The following is a 12,629-nucleotide window of genomic DNA, read 5'->3' on the forward strand; positions in this document are numbered from 1 at the left end:
TTGTTGCACAAGCATGCAGGCCATCTCAAACACAAAGAAGAGGAAGTCTTTATTTGTCATGCAGCAAATAACACACATTTAAGATGGGTGACACACAGGAACACACACACATGCATTGAGTTGCCGATGAAATGCCTCTCTTGACCCATCCCGTCATCCTTCCCCTCAAGGGCAGCCGGGAGCAGACATGGGCCGCGCCCGGGGACCAATCCAAGTGCTCCTGTCAATCTTCATCAGGGACGCGACAGCGTTAGTGATCTGTTCTGCATGTTTTTCCATTGGGTTTATCTCTTTTTCTAGAGGGGAAACCCTCGCGAGCACGGGGAGAACATGCAAACTCCACACAGAAAGGCCCAGGAGATACCCCACCTCCTGTATACCTGGCAACCCGGCAACCTGGTCCCCAAGCGGGAATCGAACCCAGGACATTCTTGCTCTGAAGCGACAATGTTAACCACTTCTTCTTAGGGGGCGACAGTGGATCAGGAGGTGGTCGTCTGGGAATCGGAAGGTTCCCGCTGACCCGCTCCTCCCGGGCAGCGTGTTGAAGTGTCCTTGAGCAAGACACTTAACCCCTAACTGCTCCTGATGAGCAGGTTAGCACCTTGCATGGTTGCCTCTGTCATCAGTGTGTGAATGTGTGAGTGAATGGGTGAATGTGAGGCATAAATTGTAAAACGCTTTGAATAAAAGCGCTATATAAATGCAGGCCATTTACACCACCATGCCTGCTAAACCGGGCCATTTAATGGTTAAGTACAGTAGCCTACTAGTCTCAAAAGTGGGGTTTACACCCTCAAAGAAAAGCACATTTCTGGAGGGGTTGTCAATCTCGCATGCAAAGGAATATTTCTCCCAAGGGAAATCCTGTCTTGTCACATCTTGACAAGTGGGGAGTATAAAACAGACCTCTTCATTGGAGAATGCAGGTAGAGCTATAGAAGACGTTGATCATATTCATTGAAGCAGAAGCACAAATGCACACTTCCCCTCTGGGCTTTAGGAAGCACACCTTACCAGCATTGATTGAGCATAGTCAACTTCAACATGCAACATGCTGTCCTTTGGCTGTTATCAAACATGTCCATATTGCAATGTGGCACAGTTTCCACTTCAGTTAGCAACAACAAATAGCCTACTAGAGCCAGGAAATATTCAACCTATTAACATATATTAACATAACTGTTGCTCAATGCTGGCCAGGCCTGCTCGCTAGGTAAACATTACTGTCAGTCCAGAGTGGTACTGTTTTCAACCCTCCAGTCCCACCACTACCTAAATGATTGCTGATTCTGGCCTGTAGGGGGTGAAACTATTTTCTGGGTGGGCCCTAAACAAGATTCTAACCTTAAATAGACATATGTATGGTATATGTATGTACTGTATATACTGTAGGTAACAGCAAAAGCAGATGTGGATACAATCTCTAGAGTCTATGCTATCTAACCTCTGGATAATTAGCAGGCATAGCATAGCTCAACCTATGTAAGATAAGATATTCCTTTATCGATCCCCTTGGGGAAATTCAGGCAGTATGGGGGATGAGGGAGGGGAGGTATAGGTATGGTAATTGTAGAAGACACAACTATAGGCAATACAATTATAGTAGGCCTACAGTAGAAAGAGTTAAAATAAGCAGTGTAAACAATATCATTAACTCTGACTATAAACATATGAGCAAGTAGGCAGTGTAATCAAAGGTGCAGATGAGGGTCTGTATGCCCTATCAGTTATATTATACGTTACAATAAATATGGTCAATAACACTTAGAATCAGAATATATACTATGAGTATACAGTATACACAGGTGCCGTATATATAAGGTACGCTAATGAGCGTGATATACGTTATACGTCGTAGTCCGTGCAGTTTAGGTGGGAGTCAGACACTCAGTGATCAGACATTCCTAGTAGTTCTCGAGTTCTGCTGCCGTTAGTCCTCCGGCTGCTGGCAGCGGTCCCTGCTCACTGTTGTGGAGCCTGATGGTCGCTGGTACGAAGGACTGGCCGAGGTGGTTAGTGGTGGGTCGGGGGGGTATGAGTCTGTGGCTGAACGTGCTTCTCATCTTCTCTCTGGGAAAGACCATTCCATACTGCATCGTTTATACAACTAAAGCCCATGGGGGCAATTCGTTGTGATTTCTATACAAAGAAATTTGATTTGAACTTGGTTTAATCTGTTCGGAAGGAAATACGACATTCAGGGAATCTCTGATCACATATTATTCTCCCGTTTTGCATGTCAGAGTGATCAGGAATGTAAACACACAAGCTTCCATGGCTGGATGTCAAAGCTATGGAAGGTGGTTGGGGTCAAAAAGGATAATGTGATGATTAATTTAAGGTTTTCAAATCAATCGAAAACATTTATTTATATGTGTTTGTGTGTGGTCTGCTGCACACATAAAACCGAATGTGTGTCTTATTGGAGAATTTTCTTTATACATCTTTGTAATATTGCCACCAAGACACAAACTGTTGTATATTGATTCTGCTTGGAGAAAATAGTGTTTCTGATTGACTATGCTTTTAACTTTGCTTATTCAGTAGGCCAGCCAGACGACTATAAAGTCTGATGCCAAACTATCAAGGTGTTCGCAGTCTGGATACAGATTTCTGTGCTACAGTACATCACCGCCTGTAGGATATGTTATTCAAGTCTCCATCAGTGGACAGCTGATGTGACCACCAAGCATGACTTCACTCTTGGGCTAAGAATCAACTTGCTCATATAACTTGTCTTTTTCACGGCAAGAGTAGCTTGAAAGCCACTTTATTTGAAGGCCTTACACCAGCAGTAAAACTTTGCTCCGCTTTTAACCTTGTGCTCCCGCCAGTATCTGTGTGGAGAGAGAGAGCAGCGTCTTCCATCTCTAATCAGATTTACAGAGAGCATCGGGAGGCAGAGAAGGGTGATGTGTCTGGGAGGATTTTCCCCCCTCCCAATATTGGCTTGGAAATCGATGTGGTAAGTAAACCTAGGCAGCGCCGCTGTGCAATCAGCGACTAGGCCAAAAGTAATCACTCGAATTGAAATAATCCAAAAAGGTTTTCACCGGCTGTAGCAAAGTTAATAACAAAAGAGTCGTGCGGGCCTACACCTTGAATTAGATATTAATCCTTGTATCAAGAATAATTACAGAGCGAGTTCAGAAAGCGTGCCCTTGAAGAGCGAGCCTCTCAAGAGTTGATCCTCTCTTTTGATTCGACATTCCATGCACGTTTTGAGATCCTGGATGTGCACTCGGCGACACACTTTGCTAAAGAGATGATGTAGTGCCTTGTGGCTTAATTTCTCAGCACTGCGTTTGTCAGGTGACGGTCCCTCTGCACCTGGGACCTTCATCAACAATTTGCTCAGTTGTTTACATTAGTCCTGTCTAGTCATCTCTGTAACGGTTTGTGGTAGAGGACCCAAGTGCAGGACAAAGGCAGGAGGCAGATGACAAATAAAAACCCAACACGGGGTATGTAATACAGGCAGGACGAGTGAAAAGGGAAACTAAACTACAGGTAGCAGAGCAACGTTAAACATGGAGAAACATCCAGTGGCGTAGCGGAGGCCCCCGCACCCCCGCGGTGCGGGGGGGCCCCGGAGCTTAGGGCCCCCCCCCCCCCACTGTAGACTATCCTCTTAGATTTCGTAATGCGCGGGAACAGAGCGCAGTGTAGGAGCCCAGTATGGTTCTGCGGGGCTGCAGCTGGATGCATCTCGCGCAGAGGGCCCCCCCCCTCCCTGCTATGTTGTAATTATTTGCTCACCTGCGATAGGGCTAGGCTGATAACTAATGTTCATTGGCAGGCTGGGCAGCGTTCAAAACACAGCGGGAAGCGCCGGTAAAAATTAAGCGCAAATATCCAAGCGGTGCTCAGAAAAACAAGATGAGAGCGAAAGCCGAACAGGAGACGGCAAAGCTACGAAAAAGAACATCATTGTTCCAGCAGGCAGCAAAGGTAGACTGACTCTAACGTTACTGAAGATGCATCGGCAGTAAGCTCCCCACCCAGGCCGGCCGCGTGCACCGCTATCAACCCCCCGGTCAGCTCCGCGTTGAGTCCAGGCAGACAGACAGCCCAGCCAGGCCCCCAGCCACGCTACAGCCGCCGAGACAGGTTAGAAGAATATAACGTTTTATTCGCCATAACCAGTACGAGTAGCCTACAGGTTACATTGGAACTGGAATCTAATCCGTACATTTTTTAGTACATGGTTTAAGTGGCTGCGATGTCTATCCCATCTCACTTTATTATTGATTTAGGGGAGTAGGCGGGGCCCCATGGTCTGACCTGCGGGGGGGCCCCGACATATTGCGCAACGCCACTGGAAACATCACAGGCGATCGGACAAAGACTGCCGCGGGGGAGCTTACATGGATACATAAGGGGCAATGAGGGAAAAGGGACAAGAGCTGGGGTGATGACAGATAAGGGGGGGGACACAGGACAGCACATGGGGAAACACTGGGGACATCTACTGGACCTGGGTGGAAACACAAGGAAAGGGAGAGAAACACTAGGGGGAGACAGAGACAGAGAAACGGGCTGGAGGTCACAACTGTGACAATCCCGGTTATCCCCCATGGCAACTCTTTAATAATTCTACACTTGCACATGGTTCTGATAGACAGTCAACCTGGCATTCCCTAATTAGCTGTGGATATTAGCTGGGTGCAGCTCTGGAAATGTTCTCTTAATGCTTTTTAATGGGAGGCAGGTCATTTGCTAATACTACTGGGGCTGATTGAGAAGGCCTCATGTGTATGCACTCCCAATGAGCTTCCCCACATAAATCCTGGGTCTTTGCTGTTCTATTATTTAAGAGCTGGCCAGCTCAGCTCAGACACTCTGTCGAGGCAACCAGTCGCACAATACTTCAGGTATGCTGTGAGCGACTGCTTGCTGTGCTTGAGCCCAGACAGCTCTCATTTTGGGGAGATCAAACATCCTTTTTCTCACAAGGTCTGTCTTGTCGAACAGTCAGCCACCAGCTGATAGGAGTCTGTCCATTTAATATTTTTTGCTGCAATAATAGTTTTGTATTTATGAGAAGTCAAATGGGAGTTTTGGTGGATCGATTTCAAGACCCCCCCTGTTCTGCCGCCTCCAAGTCTAATTACAATTCGTTTTGCAATATTGAGAAATAATAGCTTTCCCATGGTTGCCAGTTATACCCTCACAATTGCATTATAGGGGTTTGTTTAAACAGGAGAGCAAATCGATACATTCTGCCTGCTAATAGCCTGGTGTTCTATGGTATTGGCAGAACAGCACAGCTCTGATATTGTCAATTGTCAGTTGCAGCAGCCCACATACATTTGTATTGATCCATGCACTATCTAGCCATCAGATAAAAAAAATCTTCCTGTACATTAAATATCTCAAAACGGTATCTAGAGCTAAAAATAAAATCATTGATATCTGACAGAAATGCATATCAGGCTCAAGCGTATAGCCCTACTGTAAATCTCTTATAGATGTTGTGTCTAAGGTCTAGTCATGTGTCGTGGATGTCTAGGATGTGGGTCGTTTTTCACTGCCATTATTATCTATAATACCTGTCACTTACCCCTCATTGGATTGAATTCAGCTCCAATCCTCTCCTGTGTCTCTGCTTTGTTTTGCCCCTCTCTGCTTTCTGTATTAATTCGAAAACAATGCTCAGTAGAAAGGGACTGGCCGTTCTCCTGCAGAAAAAGAACAGGGGGAAAATATATTAAAAAGCAATTTTCTGTCTCACTTTTGGATGATTAATTATTTAACATTTTTGACCACACTGGCCCAGAATGCCCAAATGATTTAATTAGCGCTCAGTCACTGAATCTTCCTCCATGACTCTTATGCCCATTTCCTGTGGGTAGGAGTGGTGTGCTTGTGGGGATGTGGGGAGAAGGAGTGAAGGACATTTATCAAACCCCACCCATTTCGACGTGGTGTCCCTGTTAGCCAAATAAAAGCTTTAGCTCTGGCGGGTGTCAGTGATAGATATATATAAAGACTATGATGACTCACCCGCGCTGCATTGCCACACAGTGGCCATCTTGCTACAGGGTAGCACGTCCACTCATAACATGAATGTCTATAGTGCATGTACTATTGAAATAACCATAGCTTGCAACATTTTCAACCATTTGGTTTGTTAAAAACGTCAGAGATGTAGTTATCATACTGCATACTTATAATGGACTTTCATATGAAAATAATTAGTTTTAATAAAAATTCTTCCAAGCAAGAATCATAGCCACGTTAATAACATTTGTAATAAACCAAACTGTTTGTAAATCCGTCAAGATTTCAGCGAGTTGGCGGCTGGGTGGCGCAGCGGACATTGCGCTTGTCACCAACGCAAGAGACACCGGGTGCGACTCCGGCTGTCGGCGTTGCCTCCAGCTTGTCGAACAGTCAGCCACCAGCTGATAGGAGTCTGTCCATTTAATTTTTTTTGCTGCAATAATAGTTTTGTATTTATGAGAAGTCAAGTGGGAGTTTTGGTGGATCAATTTCAAGACCCCCCCTGTTCTGCCGCCTCCAAGTTTAATTACAATTTGTTTTGCAATATTGAGAAATAATAGCTTTCCCATGGTTGCCAGTTATACCCTCACAATTGCATTATAGGGGTTTGTTTAAACAGGAGAGCAAATCGATACATTCTGCCTGCTAATAGCCTGGTGTTCTATGGTATTGGCAGAACAGCACAGCTCTGATATTGTCAATTGTCAGTTGCAGCAGCCCACATACATTTGTATTGATCCATGCACTATCTAGCCATCAGATAAAAAAAAATTCTTCCTGTACATTAAATATCTCAAAACGGTATCTATAGAGCTAAAAATAAAATCATTGATATCTGACAGAAATGCATATCAGGCTCAAGCTTATAGCCCTACTGTAAATCTCTTATAGATGTTGTGTCTAAGGTCTAGTCATGTGTCCTTTAAGGATGTGGGTCGTTTTTCACTGCCATTATTATCTATAATACCTGTCACTTACCCCTCATTGGATTGAATTCAGCTCCAATCCTCTCCTGTGTCTCTGCTTTGTTTTGCCCCTCTCTGCTTTCTGTATTAATTCGAAAACAATGCTCAGTAGAAAGGGACTGGCCGTTCTTCTGCAGAAAAAGAACAGGGGGAAAATATATTAAAAAGCGATTTTCTGTCTCACTTTTGGATGATTAATTATTTAACATTTTTGACCACACTGGCCCAGAATGCCCAAATGATTTAATTAGCGCTCAGTCACTGAATCTTCCTCCATGACTCTTATGCCCATTTCCTGTGGGTAGGAGTGGTGTGCTTGTGGGGATGTGGGGAGAAGGAGTGAAGGACATTTATCAAACCCCACCCATTTCGACGTGGTGTCCCTGTTAGCCAAATAAAAGCTTTAGCTCTGGCGGGTGTCAGTGATAGATATATATAAAGACTATGATGACTCACCCGCGCTGCTGGCCAATGGAGACCGACATTGCCACACGGTGGCCATCTTGCTACAGGGTAGCACGTCCACTCATAAAATGAATGTCTATAGTGCATGTACTATTGAAATAACCATAGCTTGCAACATTTTCAACCATTTGGTTTGTTAAAAACGTCAGAGATGTAGTTATCATACTGCATACCGCTGCTGTCGGGACAAAACCTCATAACTCCAAAAACCCAACTTTTCAGCAGATGAAAAAAACTAACACAGATTTGAGGGTGAATAGAGTTAGGAGGTTTAGACAGATGATCAGTTTAATGCTTTCCCATTGTTTAAACTTTGTAAAACCCACACACACATATGGAGGATGATCTACAGAGTTGATTTACATAATAAAAAAGAGTTATGAGGTTTTGTCCCGACAGCAGCGATACTTATAATGGACATACTGCGTGCGTGCGTGCAGCACCATAGAAGACGCGCCAGGGCCCACTTTTTGGTGCTCGCTGCCTGCTGTGGCTCCCTGTGTGATGTGCAATAATGACCTGTCAGAAACGCGCAGGGCCTCTGAAACAGGGCATAATCCATAGAGGCTATCTGACTAAATTAATCCTAACAGGAGCCAAGCTGCCCCCGAGGCCTCCTGATGAAGCATAATCTATTCCACGTCTCTCCTAACAAAACTGACAAGAAAAGAGGAGCCGTGCACCGGAAACAACAACATACTCTACCATAGCCCCGAGTGAGATCATCTTGTTATGTAGCCTCGTCATTTGGACAAACAAATGCTACTTGTGAGAGGATTATGTGCATTGTGTGAGCCTACTATGATGATACCATGTTCATTAGTTATGCTAGCGTAACATTGTAATGCCGCAGACAAGGCTCTTGGTAGGACACTTTTTCTTCTGAGAAATTCACCCCAAATTACAGTTACATTTAGGGTTTTGAGGGGGTAAAAAGTTTGATGTCAACATGAGACTCTTTATCCGCTGATAGTCAATACTACCACAACTTTGTAAATACTGGCAGTACCCAAGGATACGGGATACAGTATTTACAGAATTTGACAATACTTTTATTCCGCACCTTTCTAAAAGCTCTGTGGATGTATTATTTATTAAAAAGAAAATATGATTACTTTTCATACATAAAAATTGTATATAGTACCTTTAACCCCCCCCCCCCCCCTCCCCCCTAATAATCCAGTGATCATCCGATATCTGCACCCATTCTTAGGGGTCGACTGTGAGCTGCCATGAACTGTCAGCATTTCAATTAAGGGGAGTTTCCTCTTTGGCATCTCTCTCCAGTTACCCCGTGACACGGCATGTCAAGGTGAATAATAAAACCGTCAACAACGAGGACCGGCCACCGCGCTGATATGAACCTATTGTCTGCGAGGGGATTGACAGGGGTTCCCATGATACAGCAGAGTGAAGTGAATCCAGAATCCCCCTCTTTCCCTCACTTTCTTTCACACTTTTCCCCCCGGAGAGGGTATTTTTCATGCGCTCAACCACTCGGCGGTGACAGGCCTGTGACAACATCTGTTTACATTGACACCTGTGTGGCCACAGAGGCGGATCCATGCCTTTTCCCGTGATGTGGAGGATCCTAGCGAGAGGGAGACAACGCAGAATATTATTCAGCCCAAAAAGAAAAGAAAACGGCATGCTTGATCGATTGTCATACGGTCTGGAAAAGCTTTAGAATGGGAAGAGACGGTATGGAGATGGCTTGTTTTGTTTTTTTGGGTCACAGATAAATGGAATCGACTTTTTGGCAATTTGCAAGTGTTTCAATTGGAAAATATTCCCGCTTGAAAGTCACAGGGTCAATTATGAATGGTTCATAAACTAATTATTGTCTTAATTATTTCCATATTTAAAATGTTGCCATAATGGTCACACCTGCTCCAACTGCTGTGTCACATAGCATTGCTGTTAGTCATTGGTTTGGATATGTCTAACAACATGTATCTTATAGCTGCTTTAACCCTTTCACTGCCACACTACAGAAGGTAGTGTGATAGTAAAGGGTTAACCTTCTGTTGTGTGGCAGTGAACGGGTTAACCTTCTGTGTATTGTCGCAGTGAAAGGGTTAACCGTTTGGTAGTGCGGCAGTGAAAGGGTTAAGTAACGTGCCGTCAAACGGGCCCTGCTTGGTATTGCACTTTATTTACATAATTTTGTTTTGGACTGATGTGTGTGTTGGAGTTTAGTAACTTACAGAACTGTGAGTTATCCAGAACTCTCCTGGCAGAGCCTGAGGTGTGACCTGCAATAGCAACCCCTCCAACCCACACAAAACAAACCAAGCCAAACATTTTAATAAAAATGCACTACCAACTTTTTTGATGGCGTTACAGATTCTACCTTTAACCAATGTCCAGTTCACATAGAGGCCTCTGCCAGGGTGTTGTTGTCTGTGTCCTCTCAGAGAGCAGCCCTTTGCCTTCAGAAGTAGGCCACATCGGTGTCACCTGACTGCAACTGTGGCACGCGCCATTTGGGGACCAGAGGGTTATGACAGGGCGGACGCCTGCTTCCTGGCATATTTCCAAGTAAACCCTTCCCTCCGCCTAAAAAAGGATGGTCTCACAAGGTCAGTTGCTCACAGAACCCCCCCCCCCCCCCCCCCCACACACACACACGTTCTTCTCCCCATGAAATCTGGAAATCTGCGTGGCTGTGACAACGTCCTCTGCCCACGCTTTTGCGCCAGAACGCCGACCGCCATATGAGGTGGGACAACAAAGGTGAAACATGCCATGACATACCACTTTGTTGTCATGGCAACCCCCGCGAGCCTTGATGAAAAGCTGAAAAGGGAGAAAGGGGGGGGGGGGCAAATAATGTTTTTTTCCAAGCGGGGAAGGAAGGGCTGAGTATGTGTGTGGAGGGAACGCACCCTTTGGGGGATTTCAGGAAGGAGGAAGGAGGAGAGATAGTAGTTTGACATTTCCACCATTTTATGACTTCTACCCCAAAGCAGAGGACACTGGAGACATTTTGGAACCGTCTTTTCTCACCCTCCACCCCCCTCCCCGTCTGAACATATTGCACTTGTTCAATTATTTAGCCCCCCATACACGTGGCTGGGCGCTGAGCTGCAGGGAAAGCTGTACCTACCGATTAGGATGGGGCTTGTCACTGTAGCAGGTCAGACTTGTCTGTCCCGTAGCATAAGAGAGAGAGAGAGAGAGAGAGAGAGAGAGAGAGAGAGAGAGAGAGAGAGAGAGAGAGAGAGAGAGAGAGAGAGAGAGAGAGACATGCCTTTGGCCACATTATGGATGGAGTAGGAAAATGTCATTACCTCATTGGAGGCATGTAATTTCCAGCCGTTGGTCTCCTAGGGGCAATTTGTGTGTGTGTGTGTGTGTGTGTGTGTGTGTGTGTGTGTGTAATGAGTAACGTAGGTGCATGTGTGTGTGTGTCTCCATGACCCAGTGCAAAGGCATTAGAGCCCCCACAGTGTGGGAGATTCAGGCACAAGGGAATGAACAGAATCTTATCACCAGCTCTCGGGGCGAGATTAGCATTTTTAGCTGTGCCTCTTTTGTCCGCCTCTTCCGGTAGGCAGACGCATCAAAAGCATCATATAGGGTGATAGGGGTCAATACCTGCTGTAGCACTGTACATCAATCACCATGAAGGACGGAGGCTGCCCAGCCGTGAGGCCAAGGCTTGAATTGTTATCGGGATCCTATCCCAGCAATATCAATGAACACTCCCCTTATACCATTGAGATGTCTGGGAAAACCCACAGATTTGGAAACGTGTAACCGTGCTAAGAAATCATGTCCCCATCTCTGGCACCACTAGGTGGCACTGTTGAAGTAAATATGAGGTCACCCAGGGCCTCCTCTACCTCGGCTGTCAAAGGCAGGGTTTTAACTATAGTGCTCTGAGTCTGTAATTTGGGGGTTTGCCCTTTCTGAACTCACTGTTTGCTACCGGGCAGAGCCGGAGTGGCATGGTCCACGCTTTCCGAGGCCTTCTCACCTCAAGGAGAGGATTGGAAAAGGGAGAGTTAGGAGTACCTCTGTACGCATGCATGTGTATGTTGTGTAAGTGTGCACTCTCTGTGTGTGTGTGTGTGTGTGTGTGTGTGTGTGTGTGTGTGTGTGTGTGTGTGTGTGTGTGTGTGTGTGTGTGTGTGTGTGTGTGTGAATGAATCCTCAAATCATAAGTGAGGTATATATTTTTTGCAGTAGGCAACTTTGGAGAAATTAGCCAGAGTGAGTTTACCTGCCCAGCAGAAATAGAGCAAGCTCTGCATCACTTTACAAGCCCATGTATGTGCAACAAAGGTTTTCCACAGACTCCCAGAGGCACCAGCAGCTTTAACCCTTTAAGCCATAAATAGATCAATACAGTCCATATTAATGAATGTTGCATTTTCCCCCCCAAATGTAGCCAAGAGTAATGACCCTAACCCTATCAAAACAGCAGTCAAAGTGTATATTCTCAGCACTACGCTTGTTTACCAATGATTTTTAGTGTTATTAGCGAAATATGAGTTTATAAATATCTCGGCGGAAACCGGATGAATTAGATGCAAGGAAATAACGCGTCATGGAACCGTTGTAGTCCTAAAACAGAGGAGACCCTGGGCTTTCGATGGACATCTAAATTTCATAAAACTACACTACCCAGCTCACACCAGCCTCTGTGAAAGCTGCTGAAAATATTCTTTGCGAACAATTCTGACATTATTTTCGTGATTATATCTCACGGATCGAACAAACCTGAACGTTATTGCCATAAAATAGAACGTAGATTGTTTCTTTACCTTTCTGTGAGTGTCTAGAAAAAAAGATGTGTCTCAATCTGATGAAAAATGGTGGAGCTATGGACATCATAAAAAAGTCATTTATAGGCCTGATATTCTATATTCATAGTTAATGTGTCCGGATGGCAAAATTAAGTACTACAAAACCAGCTGTAAATCATCTGCCCTTTATTCTTTTGCTTAGATTTTTTGTACACTTGATCTCAAGAAATTGCTGAATGAGCTCAGTTGCAATTTCACGTTTTCACGTCTGGTTAATGTTAGCATGGTGTTATTCGCCATCAAATATGGGAAAGAAATTATAATAATAATTTATATTCTTCTTTGGTTCATTACAATTTACTCAAGCATAGTAACAGACACAATATTTCCGACACTGGGAATACATTCCCTGAGGTCCATAGATGTCCCTAGATAC

This window comes from Notolepis coatsorum (genome assembly GCF_963971535.1).
Source record: "Notolepis coatsorum genome assembly, chromosome: 12".
Lineage (NCBI taxonomy): Eukaryota > Metazoa > Chordata > Actinopteri > Aulopiformes > Paralepididae > Notolepis > Notolepis coatsorum.